At 45.9% G+C, this 9,480-nt stretch overlaps 1 protein-coding gene across 1 annotated transcript in view; it reads right to left on the bottom strand.

Moving 5' to 3' along the window:
* The window catches only part of SUSD1 (sushi domain containing 1), a 127,684-nt gene that overhangs the window by 10,763 nt on the left and 107,441 nt on the right, over positions 1-9,480 (bottom strand). The gene's annotated exons all lie outside the window — the stretch shown is intronic.

A 9,480-nucleotide genomic window follows, 5' to 3' on the forward strand; every position in this document is an offset into this window, starting at 1 on the left:
CTTTGGAAGGACTGATGCTAAAGCTGAAACTCCAGTACTTTGGCTACCTCATGCGAAGAGCTGACTCATTGGAAAAGACTCTGATGCTGGGAGGGATTGGGGGCAGGAGGAGAAGGGGATGACAGAAGATGAGATGGCTGGATGGCATCAGTGACTCCATGGACATGAGTTTGGGTGAACTCTGGGAGTTGGTGATGGACAGGGAGGCCTGGTGTGCTGCGATTCATGGGGTCTCAAAGAGTCGGACACAACTGAGCAACTGAACTGAACTGAACTGAATACTATAAGTTGGTATAGCCACTGTAGAAAACGATATGGAGGCTTCTCAGAAAACTAAAATTAGAATTACCACATGATCCAGCAATCCCACTCCTGGGAATATACCCACATAAAACTATAATTCAAAAAATACATGCACCCCTGTGTTCAGAGCAGCACTATTCACAATAGCCCAAACATGGAGACAACCGAAGTGTCAACGGAGAGATGAACAGATAAAGATGTGGTGCATACTACAATGGAATACTACTCAGCCATAAAAAAGAACGGAACAATGCCATGTGCAGCAACACAGATACAACTAGAGATTATCACACTAAGTGAAGTGAGTCAGACAGAGAAAGAGAAATATCACATGATATCCCTTACATGCAGAATTTAACATACAGCACAAATGAACTCATCTACAAAACAGAAACAGTTTCAGAGACATGGAGAATAGACCTATGGCTGCCAAGGGGAGGGACTGGGATGCACTGGGAGTCTGGGGTTGGGAGATGCAAACCACCCATTCAGAATGGACAAACAACAGGTCCTATTGTACAGCACAGGGAACTTCACTCACTATCCTGTGATAAACCAGAATGGAGAAGAATATAAAAAAGAATGTCTATATGCGCATAACAAAGTCACTTTGTTGTACAGCAGACTGGCACAACACTGAAAATCTATATGCGCATAACAAAGTCACTTTGTTGTACAGCAGACTGGCACAACACTGAAAATCAACTATACTTCAATTTTAAAAATTTGAAACAAAAATTCAGTTTCTCAGTCATACTCTTTTAAGTGCACATTTCAAGTGCCCAGCAGTCACAAGTGGTGCGTGGCGACCACGCTGGACAACACACTTTTGAAACCTTTCCGTCGCTGCAGAAATCTACAGACTGGCGTGGCTCAGATCTCCACAACCAGGCTGAGAGCAGTGTGATTCTACTGGAGACTATACAGAGGAGCCAGTACAGCAAAAGCAGAGTAGAACACACCTTTTTGCTCAAGAGCCAGGCACACGCTTCCCTCAGAAAGTGTTGTCCAGAGACTTTCTAGAGAAGCGTGACGCATATTGTTTGGCTACTTTTGGTATTCAGAAGAAAAAGGCCTTCACAGTTTTAAGAAGCCATGTTATAAAGTGGGAGGAGGCTCTCCGATTAAATTAGAAATTAAGAAAGAAAAAAGCAGGAGTGACTTGAATGACTAGATATTAAAACAGTGCAGTATCAGTACAGGAAAGAATACATCGGAACAAAACAGAAAGCCCAGGGTCTTTAGTGGTGGTCCAGTGGTTTGGAGAAGGCAACGGCACCCCACTCCAGTACTCCTGCCTGGAAAATCCCATGGACGGAGGAGCCTGGTGGGCTGCAGTCCATGGCGTCGCTAAGAGTCGGACATGACTGAGCGACTTCACTTTCACTTTTCACTTTCATGCATTGGAGAAGGAAATGGCAACCCACTCCAGTGTTCTTGCCTGGAGAATCCCAGGGACGGGGGAGCCTGGTGGGCTGCCGTCTATGGGGTCGCACAGAGTCGGACACGACTGAAGCGACTTAGCAGTAGCAGCAGTGGTTAGGAATCCGCCTGCCAATGCAGAGGTCACAGGTTTGATCCTTGGTCTGGGAAGATTCCACATGCCTTGGGGCAACTAAGCCTGTTGGCCACAACTCCTGAGCCTGAGCTCTAGAGCCCGTGCTCTGCGACAAGAGAAGCCACCACAATGACAAGCCCATGTACCATGGCAAAGACATAGTGCAGTCAAAAATAAATAAATTAAAAAAAAATTTTTTTTAAGTAAAAACCCCAGAAACAGACCCAAATATATAAACGAAGCTTGAGTACTGGAGTCAGGGTTGACCAAGTCTGTATTGGACACTACCACTTCCCAACTGTGTGACTTTGGGCAAGTTATTCAGCCATTCTGGACCTCAGTTTCCCCACTGAAGGATGCTCCAATAATATGGGAATCATAGCCACAGTGCCCACCTTATGAGATTATTGTGAGAAATAAATGAGTTCAGACAGGTTAGAATTGTGCCCGGCACGCCATAAGCAATCGGCAAATGTTAGCTATTGCTAATTATTGGCACGATTCTTGCTGGTAGAACAGCTCCTGGTTCTATGTCGTTTTTTCTACATTGTATATGTGCTCTGTGAACATGAGTCAATCCAATCATGGTATAGCCCCATGCTTCTTTAGGGACTTCCCACATTAATTTCTTACTGAGAAAATTTACAACCAGCCAATGGGTATTTCATTTTTCAAAGCTCTGCCATCTGGCTAACCCTCCCTTCCATGATCTCATGCCATTTTTCTTCTCAATCACTTGTAGAATATTCTTTTAGAAACCCAAGTGAGTGAATCATGTGTATATCCTAGATTCTCAGTGACTCATTCTTTAATCAGTTAATCCATTAGGCTTAAACCAGTCTCTGTAGGGTGGCTCCCTGAAGAGGTACAGGGCTCAGGAGGAGAGACAGGCCTTCCCTGGCCTTATCTTTAACCTCTTCACTAATGGAAGTATCACGGGTGCTGAAGAATCACTTTAAAAGGCCCCATTCCTACTCTTAGATGTTGTGACAGCTTGAGGACTTCCTATGGTTGTGGACTTTTTTCATGAATTTACACCAGCAGGGTCATTTTCTGAAAGCAACAATTCTGTTCTCCAAAAGGTACAAATAATGGCACTGTGACTTCTGTCTAGTGTGTTAAATTTCTCTCTGCTATTCTAGGGTCCCCTTGCTTGAATCCCCTGAGGAGTGCCTGCGTGCATGCTAAGTCACTTCAGTTGTGTCCGACTCTGTGCGACCCTATGGACTGTAGCCCACCAGACTCCTCAGTCCGTGGGATTCTCCAGGCAAGAATACAGGAGTGGACTGCCATGCCCTCTTCCAGGGGATTTTCCTGACCCAGGGATTGAACCCGCATGTCCTGTCTCCTGCATTGGCAGGCAGGTTCTTTACCACTAGTGCTATCTGGGAAGTCACTCCTGAGAAGTAGAAGATGGCAAAGGAGATCAAAGTAGAAAACTAATTTAGAGATAAAACCTGATGAATCAGTAAAATTATTGAATTCGTCCTCTCTTGCAGCTCAACAAATTACCATAGATTTAGCAGTAGTACCCATTTATCAGCTCACAGCTCCGTGGGTCAGAAGTTCAGGCACACACTGGGTTCTCAGCTCAGGATCTTACAGGGCTGAAATAAGGATGTCAGGAGGTCTGCATTTCCCTCTGAAGTCTCTGGAGAAGAATCTACTTCCAAGGTCATGCAGCTTGTGGGCTAAATTCAGTTCCCTACAGTTGTAGGACTGAGGTCCCCATATTATTACTGGCTGTCAGCCAAGGGTCGCTCAGCTCCTATAGGCTGCCAGCATCCTTGCCATGTGGTCCTCCCCATCTTCAAAGCCAGTAGGAGAAATCATTATATCAAATGCATCTTTCCCTTGGAACCTCCAAATTCCCCTGTCTCTGACTTCTAGACACAGATTTAAAGGGCTCACATGATAACATCAGGTCCACCTGGATAATCTCCCTGTGTGGGACTTCAGTTACATCTTTAAATACTTTCACAGCAACAACTAGAATAGTCTACGAATAAGTAAGAGCAGGTGGGTGTACCCAGGGACCAGGAATTTGTGAGGCTGTATTATTAAGAGAATACTACCTACTACAATTATGAAGGTTCAAAATGAGTGTGTGTGTATGTATATATACACATGCACAGCATATTCATACACATACATACCCACTAGGCTTCTATCTGGATGTCAATCTTCTCTGGCTTATTTGATAGTATTGCACCTGCTATGCTTCATTTTTCATCAGACTATATTACTAGTTCCCCAGTAATCTTTCAACCCAATCCAATAAAGTTTGGTTAAATACCTACTCCTTACCAGGCACTGCTCTAGCTCTTCAAATGCTGTCCCTCAAGGGTATGAAATCTAGCAAGAAAAGACAAGTGCACCAGTGGCTTGCAAGTACTATAGAAGGGCTAAAGAGAGGGAGGGAGAGAGATCCTGTCCTGTTGAGGAAATCCTTAAAGTGTCAAGGAGAAAATGGCATTTGATTTTAATCTCGAAGAACAGGAGGGACTGTAATAAACAGAAATTGCAGGGAGATTATAGGGTGATCCAGGTGAAAGTAAGCACAGAATCATATGAGCAAAGACATTAAGGAGAGAAAAGAAGGGACATAGGCAGAGAAGTATGGGCACATTGTTTAAATGGAGAAGAATGCAGATGCAATCAGAACGGTACATTGCTGTCCAACTGAGGCCTTGGAAACCAGACTAAGAAGTACTGGCAGGACTTCCCTGGTGGACCTGTGGTTAAGAATCTGCCTGCCAATGCAGGAGACTCGGGTTCGATCCCTGGTCCAGGAAGATCCCCCATACCGTGGAGCAGCTAAACTATGCACCACAGCTACTGAGCTGGCACTCCACAAGACAAATCACTGCAATGAGAAGCCTGTGCACTGTAAGAAAGGGTAGCCCCTACTCACTGCAACTATAGAAAGAATGTGTGCAGCAACAAAGACTCAGCACAGCCAAAAGACACATAAATAAATCCCCCCAAAACAATTTTTTAAAAAATAAGTGGTGGAGAACTCTGGAGAGACCATCAGGGGAAATCAGAAAATCAGAACTGCACATTATTAACATGTCAGGCGGTAGGGTAGGCTGGAGGGAAGAGGGAACCCCTGAACACTCTGATGGGAGATAAGAAATAGGCTTGGCCAGTCGTCCAAAGGCCTCTGCTCAGGGAGTGAACACAGAAATGACAGAGAGGCCTGCCCAAGTGCAAAATGTGGGCTAAAAGAGAAAGAGGAGGAGCCATAAATGACTCAGAGGTTTCATGCCTGTGACTAAAGAATATTCCCTGATGAGAATGTACACTTTCTCATCATCTCACGTATCAGATGATCTTGTGCTACGACTCAAGAAAACACAGGCTGAAGTCCTTTGTGGCTGGAAAGGATCGCAGAGATCTTGGAGGAAGGCAATGTAGAACCAGCCAAGTTAAATACAATTTACAAGACACTCGACTGATTATGAGCAGGACTCAGGCAAGGGAGCTCAGGCCTCAGCTCCCTTGATGGGTTTCCCATCAAACCCACTGCTGGCTCCCTGGTCGTCATCACAAAGCCCTCTTAGGGGAATGTATGAAAGGTGAAATAGTATAATTCACCGGAGGGCAAAAGCAAGAATGGGGCTGTTGGTTGGCACGAGCGAACCGAAACAATCTCAGGACTAATTTGGATCCTAGTTCTCTCCAGATTACTTTCTGAAAAGGCAGTCTCCAAAACTTCTGCAAAAGGAGATTGCCAGGTGAGTGACCACTCGAGTAAACCCTGTACATAGATGTATCTGTGTGAGGGTTCCCTTCAGAATTTCAACACCACAGTGGGTTTTCTATTATCTCAGAGCTTTCTAGTAGCTTGTATTTAAAGGTTCAAACTCTCTTTCAATATGAGGGGGAAAGGGTACTGCCAAAAACCACTTAGATATTTCCAAAGCAAAATCTTTCCTGTTAATCTCAGTAAAATGACCGTGGCCAGCTCTTTGGATCTCTTTGGCCATATCTTCTATCTAGTTTGAGTTTGTTACTTACACCAAACAGCTGTGGAAAGTAGTAGATTCTGGAAGCTATTGTTTCTGAAGGGCCTATCCACAATGCTTGTATGCCTCCATTTTTCAGATAGAAGCACCTCTTTTCCTTGTACAAACTCCTTTCCACCCTTGAAGCTTTTGGGAATGGATTGGTAGAAAAATTTCCAAATGTTGGAATATGCGATTGTTTCTTGTGGCCATCATTCAACTCCAAGAAAAGGGGCTTAGCTAACTGGAAAACAGAAATGTACTGGCGCACATCTTTGTTAAGAGAGGCCCTCACTTGTGATGCTAAGTGAAGTCAAATCAGACAGAAAGACAAATGCGGTATGATCTCAATTACACATGGAATCTTAGAAAGCTGAAGTCACAGAAGCAGAGTAGCAAGGTGGTTGTCAGGGGCTGGGGGGTAGGGGAAATGAAATATTGATCAAAGGGTATAAACTTCCAGATGTAACATAGGTTAAGGTCTGGGGATCTAGTGTATAGCATGGTGACTATAGTTAACAGTACTGTATTGTACACTTGGAAGCTGCTAGCAGAGTAGATCTTAAATATTCATATATACACAGATTTTATATATATATATATAAATTACATATTATAAGGTGATTATGCGAGGTGATGGAGATATTAACTAACCTCATGGCGGTAATCATTTTGCAGTATATACATCAATCAAATCACACTAAACACCTTAAATTCACACAACATTATATGTAAATTATTTTCACAAGAAAATTGAAGAAAGAGAGAGAGGCCCTCACTACCTGGCAATATACAATCCAAGACAGATGACAGTCAGGTAACGCTCAATGCCCAGATGAAAAGCCATGTGCGCTACCCTTGTTGAAGTTGGTGTGATGAGAGATTAAAAAATGGGAAATGAGTTTAGGGGATAAGCAGATTCCCCTGATAGCTCAGTCAGTGAAGAATCCACCTGCAATGAGGGAGAACTGGGTTTGATCCCTGGGTTGGGAAGATCCCCTGGAGAAGGTAAAGGCTACCCACTCCAGTAGTCTGGCCTGGAGAATTCCATGGACTATATAGGCCATGGGGTTGCAAAGAGTCGGACACGACTGAGCAACTTTCACTTTCAGACAAATGAAGGAAGCTTAGTTCTCCAGGTTCCTCCCAATCATTTCCTGCTAGGTACCCTTCACCTTGGAGAAGGCGATGGCACCCCACTCCAGTACTCTTGCCTGGAAAATCCCATGGACGGAGGAGCCTGGTAGGCTGCAGTCCATGGGGTCGGAGAGTTGGACACGACTGAGCGACTTCACTTTGACTTTTCACTTTCAAACATTGGAGAAGGAAATGGCAACCCACTCCAGTGTTCTTGCCTGGAGAATCCCAGGGACAGGGGAGCCTGGTGGGCTGCTGTCTATGGGGTCGCACAGAGTCGGACACGACTGAAGCGACTTAGCAGCAGCAGCAGCACCCTCCACCGACAGGGTAACACATCCCCCAGCTGTAAAGCACCATCTAGTGGATCCCTCCTGGAAGCAGGGTGATACAGGCTTTTCCTAACCAACCCAGCCTATTGTTTTATGCTGCTCTGAGGTGAGCGACAGATGTAAAGAGTTAAACTGATACTCCAGGCTACAGCAGAATTCCTCAGGCAGTTGCTAGGATGCATGAACCACAAGGAAAAGGTCCAGACTCAAAAAGGTCATAAACTTGACAAGATTTCTGGTATTAGCTACAAATTAATGGAATTCCTATGAGTCAAATCCAGTGGCTGGCTGCCCTCTGGTTTATAGAAATGTCCTGCCAGGGGAATCCCAGCCTGGCGAACAAGACCTGTGGTAGCTCAATCCCTAAGGCAACTCCTCCACCCAGATCACTGCCCCCCAGAAGCAGAAGGTTTGAGCTGTAGGGTCCTCGGCAGGCTCCTCCCCGATGCATCTCTAGGGAAAGCTCTGGAGCAAAGGGACAAGGTGCTCCCCCATCAATCAGGCAGAGCCTGAGGCAGCCAGACTGACTGAGCAGGTGACCCATTCTGCTGCCAGCCCAGGAGAGGCTTGCTTTTCCTGTCCAGCAGGATGGGGTCATTGGTACTGGTCCCCTGGCAACCGCATGGTTCTTCTGCATGAGAAGGCCAGGGCAGGGGGCGGGGGCGGGGAGCAGGCTGTGCTGGGTCTGAGTTGCAGTGTGCAGGCTTCTTTAGTTGTTGCATTTTTGGCTTCTCTAGTTGCAATGCATGAGCTCTAGAGTGTGGCCGGCTCAGTAGCTGCAGAGCACGGGCATGCCCTGCAGCATGTGGGATCTTAGTTTCCCAACCAGAGATCGAACCTGTGTCCCCTGCACCAGAAGGCAGATTCTTGACCACTGGACCACCAAGGAAGTCTTGCACAGCACGGTTCTTTATTTTTCCTTCCCATTTTTTAATGATTTTGTTTATTTAGTTAGTTATTTTTGGCTGTGCTGAGTCTTCACTGCATCACGAGGGCTTTCTCTAGTTGCAGCAAGTAGGGGCTACTCTCCAGTCACAGTGTACAGGCGTCTCGTTGCAGTGGTCTCTCTTGTTGCCGAGCACGGGCTCCAGTGAGCACGGGCTTCAGTAGTTGTGGCTCACAGGCTTAGCTGCCCCACAGCATGTGGGATCCTCCAGGACCCGGTATTGAACCAGTGTCCCCTGTATTGCAAGGCAGACTCCTAACCACTAGACCACCAGGGAAGCCCTTTTCCTCCTCTCTAAATAAATGTATTTATTGTGATTATCCACCTTTCCCTTTCGTATTATATATTGTGATTTGAGAACAGTTTAATCTGCCATTTAATCACAGATTGCTAAGCAGATCATGAGAAGCACATCTAGATTAAGTAAGTCAATAGGAATGGATCATCCCTTGGTCTTGGACCTGGATTTAGTACAGATCCACCTTTGGACTGTCTTCCTCCTAGGTTCCATTTTTGGTTATATGGAGGATAATTCCACTTTCTTAATGGAGGATGTTTTTCCAAATAGTGTGTGTGCATGTGTGTGTGTGCGTGCATGTGTGTGTGCATGTGTGTGTGCGTGCATGTGTGTGTGCATGCATGCGTGTGTGTGTGCATGTGTGTGTGCGCGTGTGTGTGTGTGCGTGTGTGTGTGTGTGTGTGCGTGTGCATGAGAAGTAGCCAAATGGTGGAAAGCAGTGGACTGTTTGTAGCTCTTTGCTTTGGTCTGTCAACATGGTTTGCTGTTCCTCTTTTCCTGATGGGGATCCTATGCCCCTCTCAATGCAACTCTTCTGGGATTGCCCATCACACTGATCTGCCCCCACAACAAGCCATGCCAGTAAGCCCCAAACCCCAGGTAGGCTGATCACACTACCCCAGCTCCTCTTAACAGTGATTCATCCAGTGGATAGTCACCTGCCTAGGAGAGGAGACTCCTGGAACTGAAAAACTGTCTGTCCCCACTGACGTGGCTAACATGGGGCAGCTGCTGCCCATCCCACCCCACCACGTAGTTCACAGTAGAAGAAAGTGAAGCCAGCTCACACTTAGAAACAGAGGAGGCAAGAGACAGAGAGAAAGGGAGAGTCCTACTCGTGGTGTTAAGTGCCCAGTCCCAGTTCCTGATGATGCCACTTGGGTTCTGATTCCATG

This window comes from Bison bison, unplaced genomic scaffold (assembly GCF_000754665.1).
Source record: "Bison bison bison isolate TAMUID 2011002044 unplaced genomic scaffold, Bison_UMD1.0 scf7180017864183, whole genome shotgun sequence".
In the NCBI taxonomy this organism is placed as follows: domain Eukaryota; kingdom Metazoa; phylum Chordata; class Mammalia; order Artiodactyla; family Bovidae; genus Bison; species Bison bison.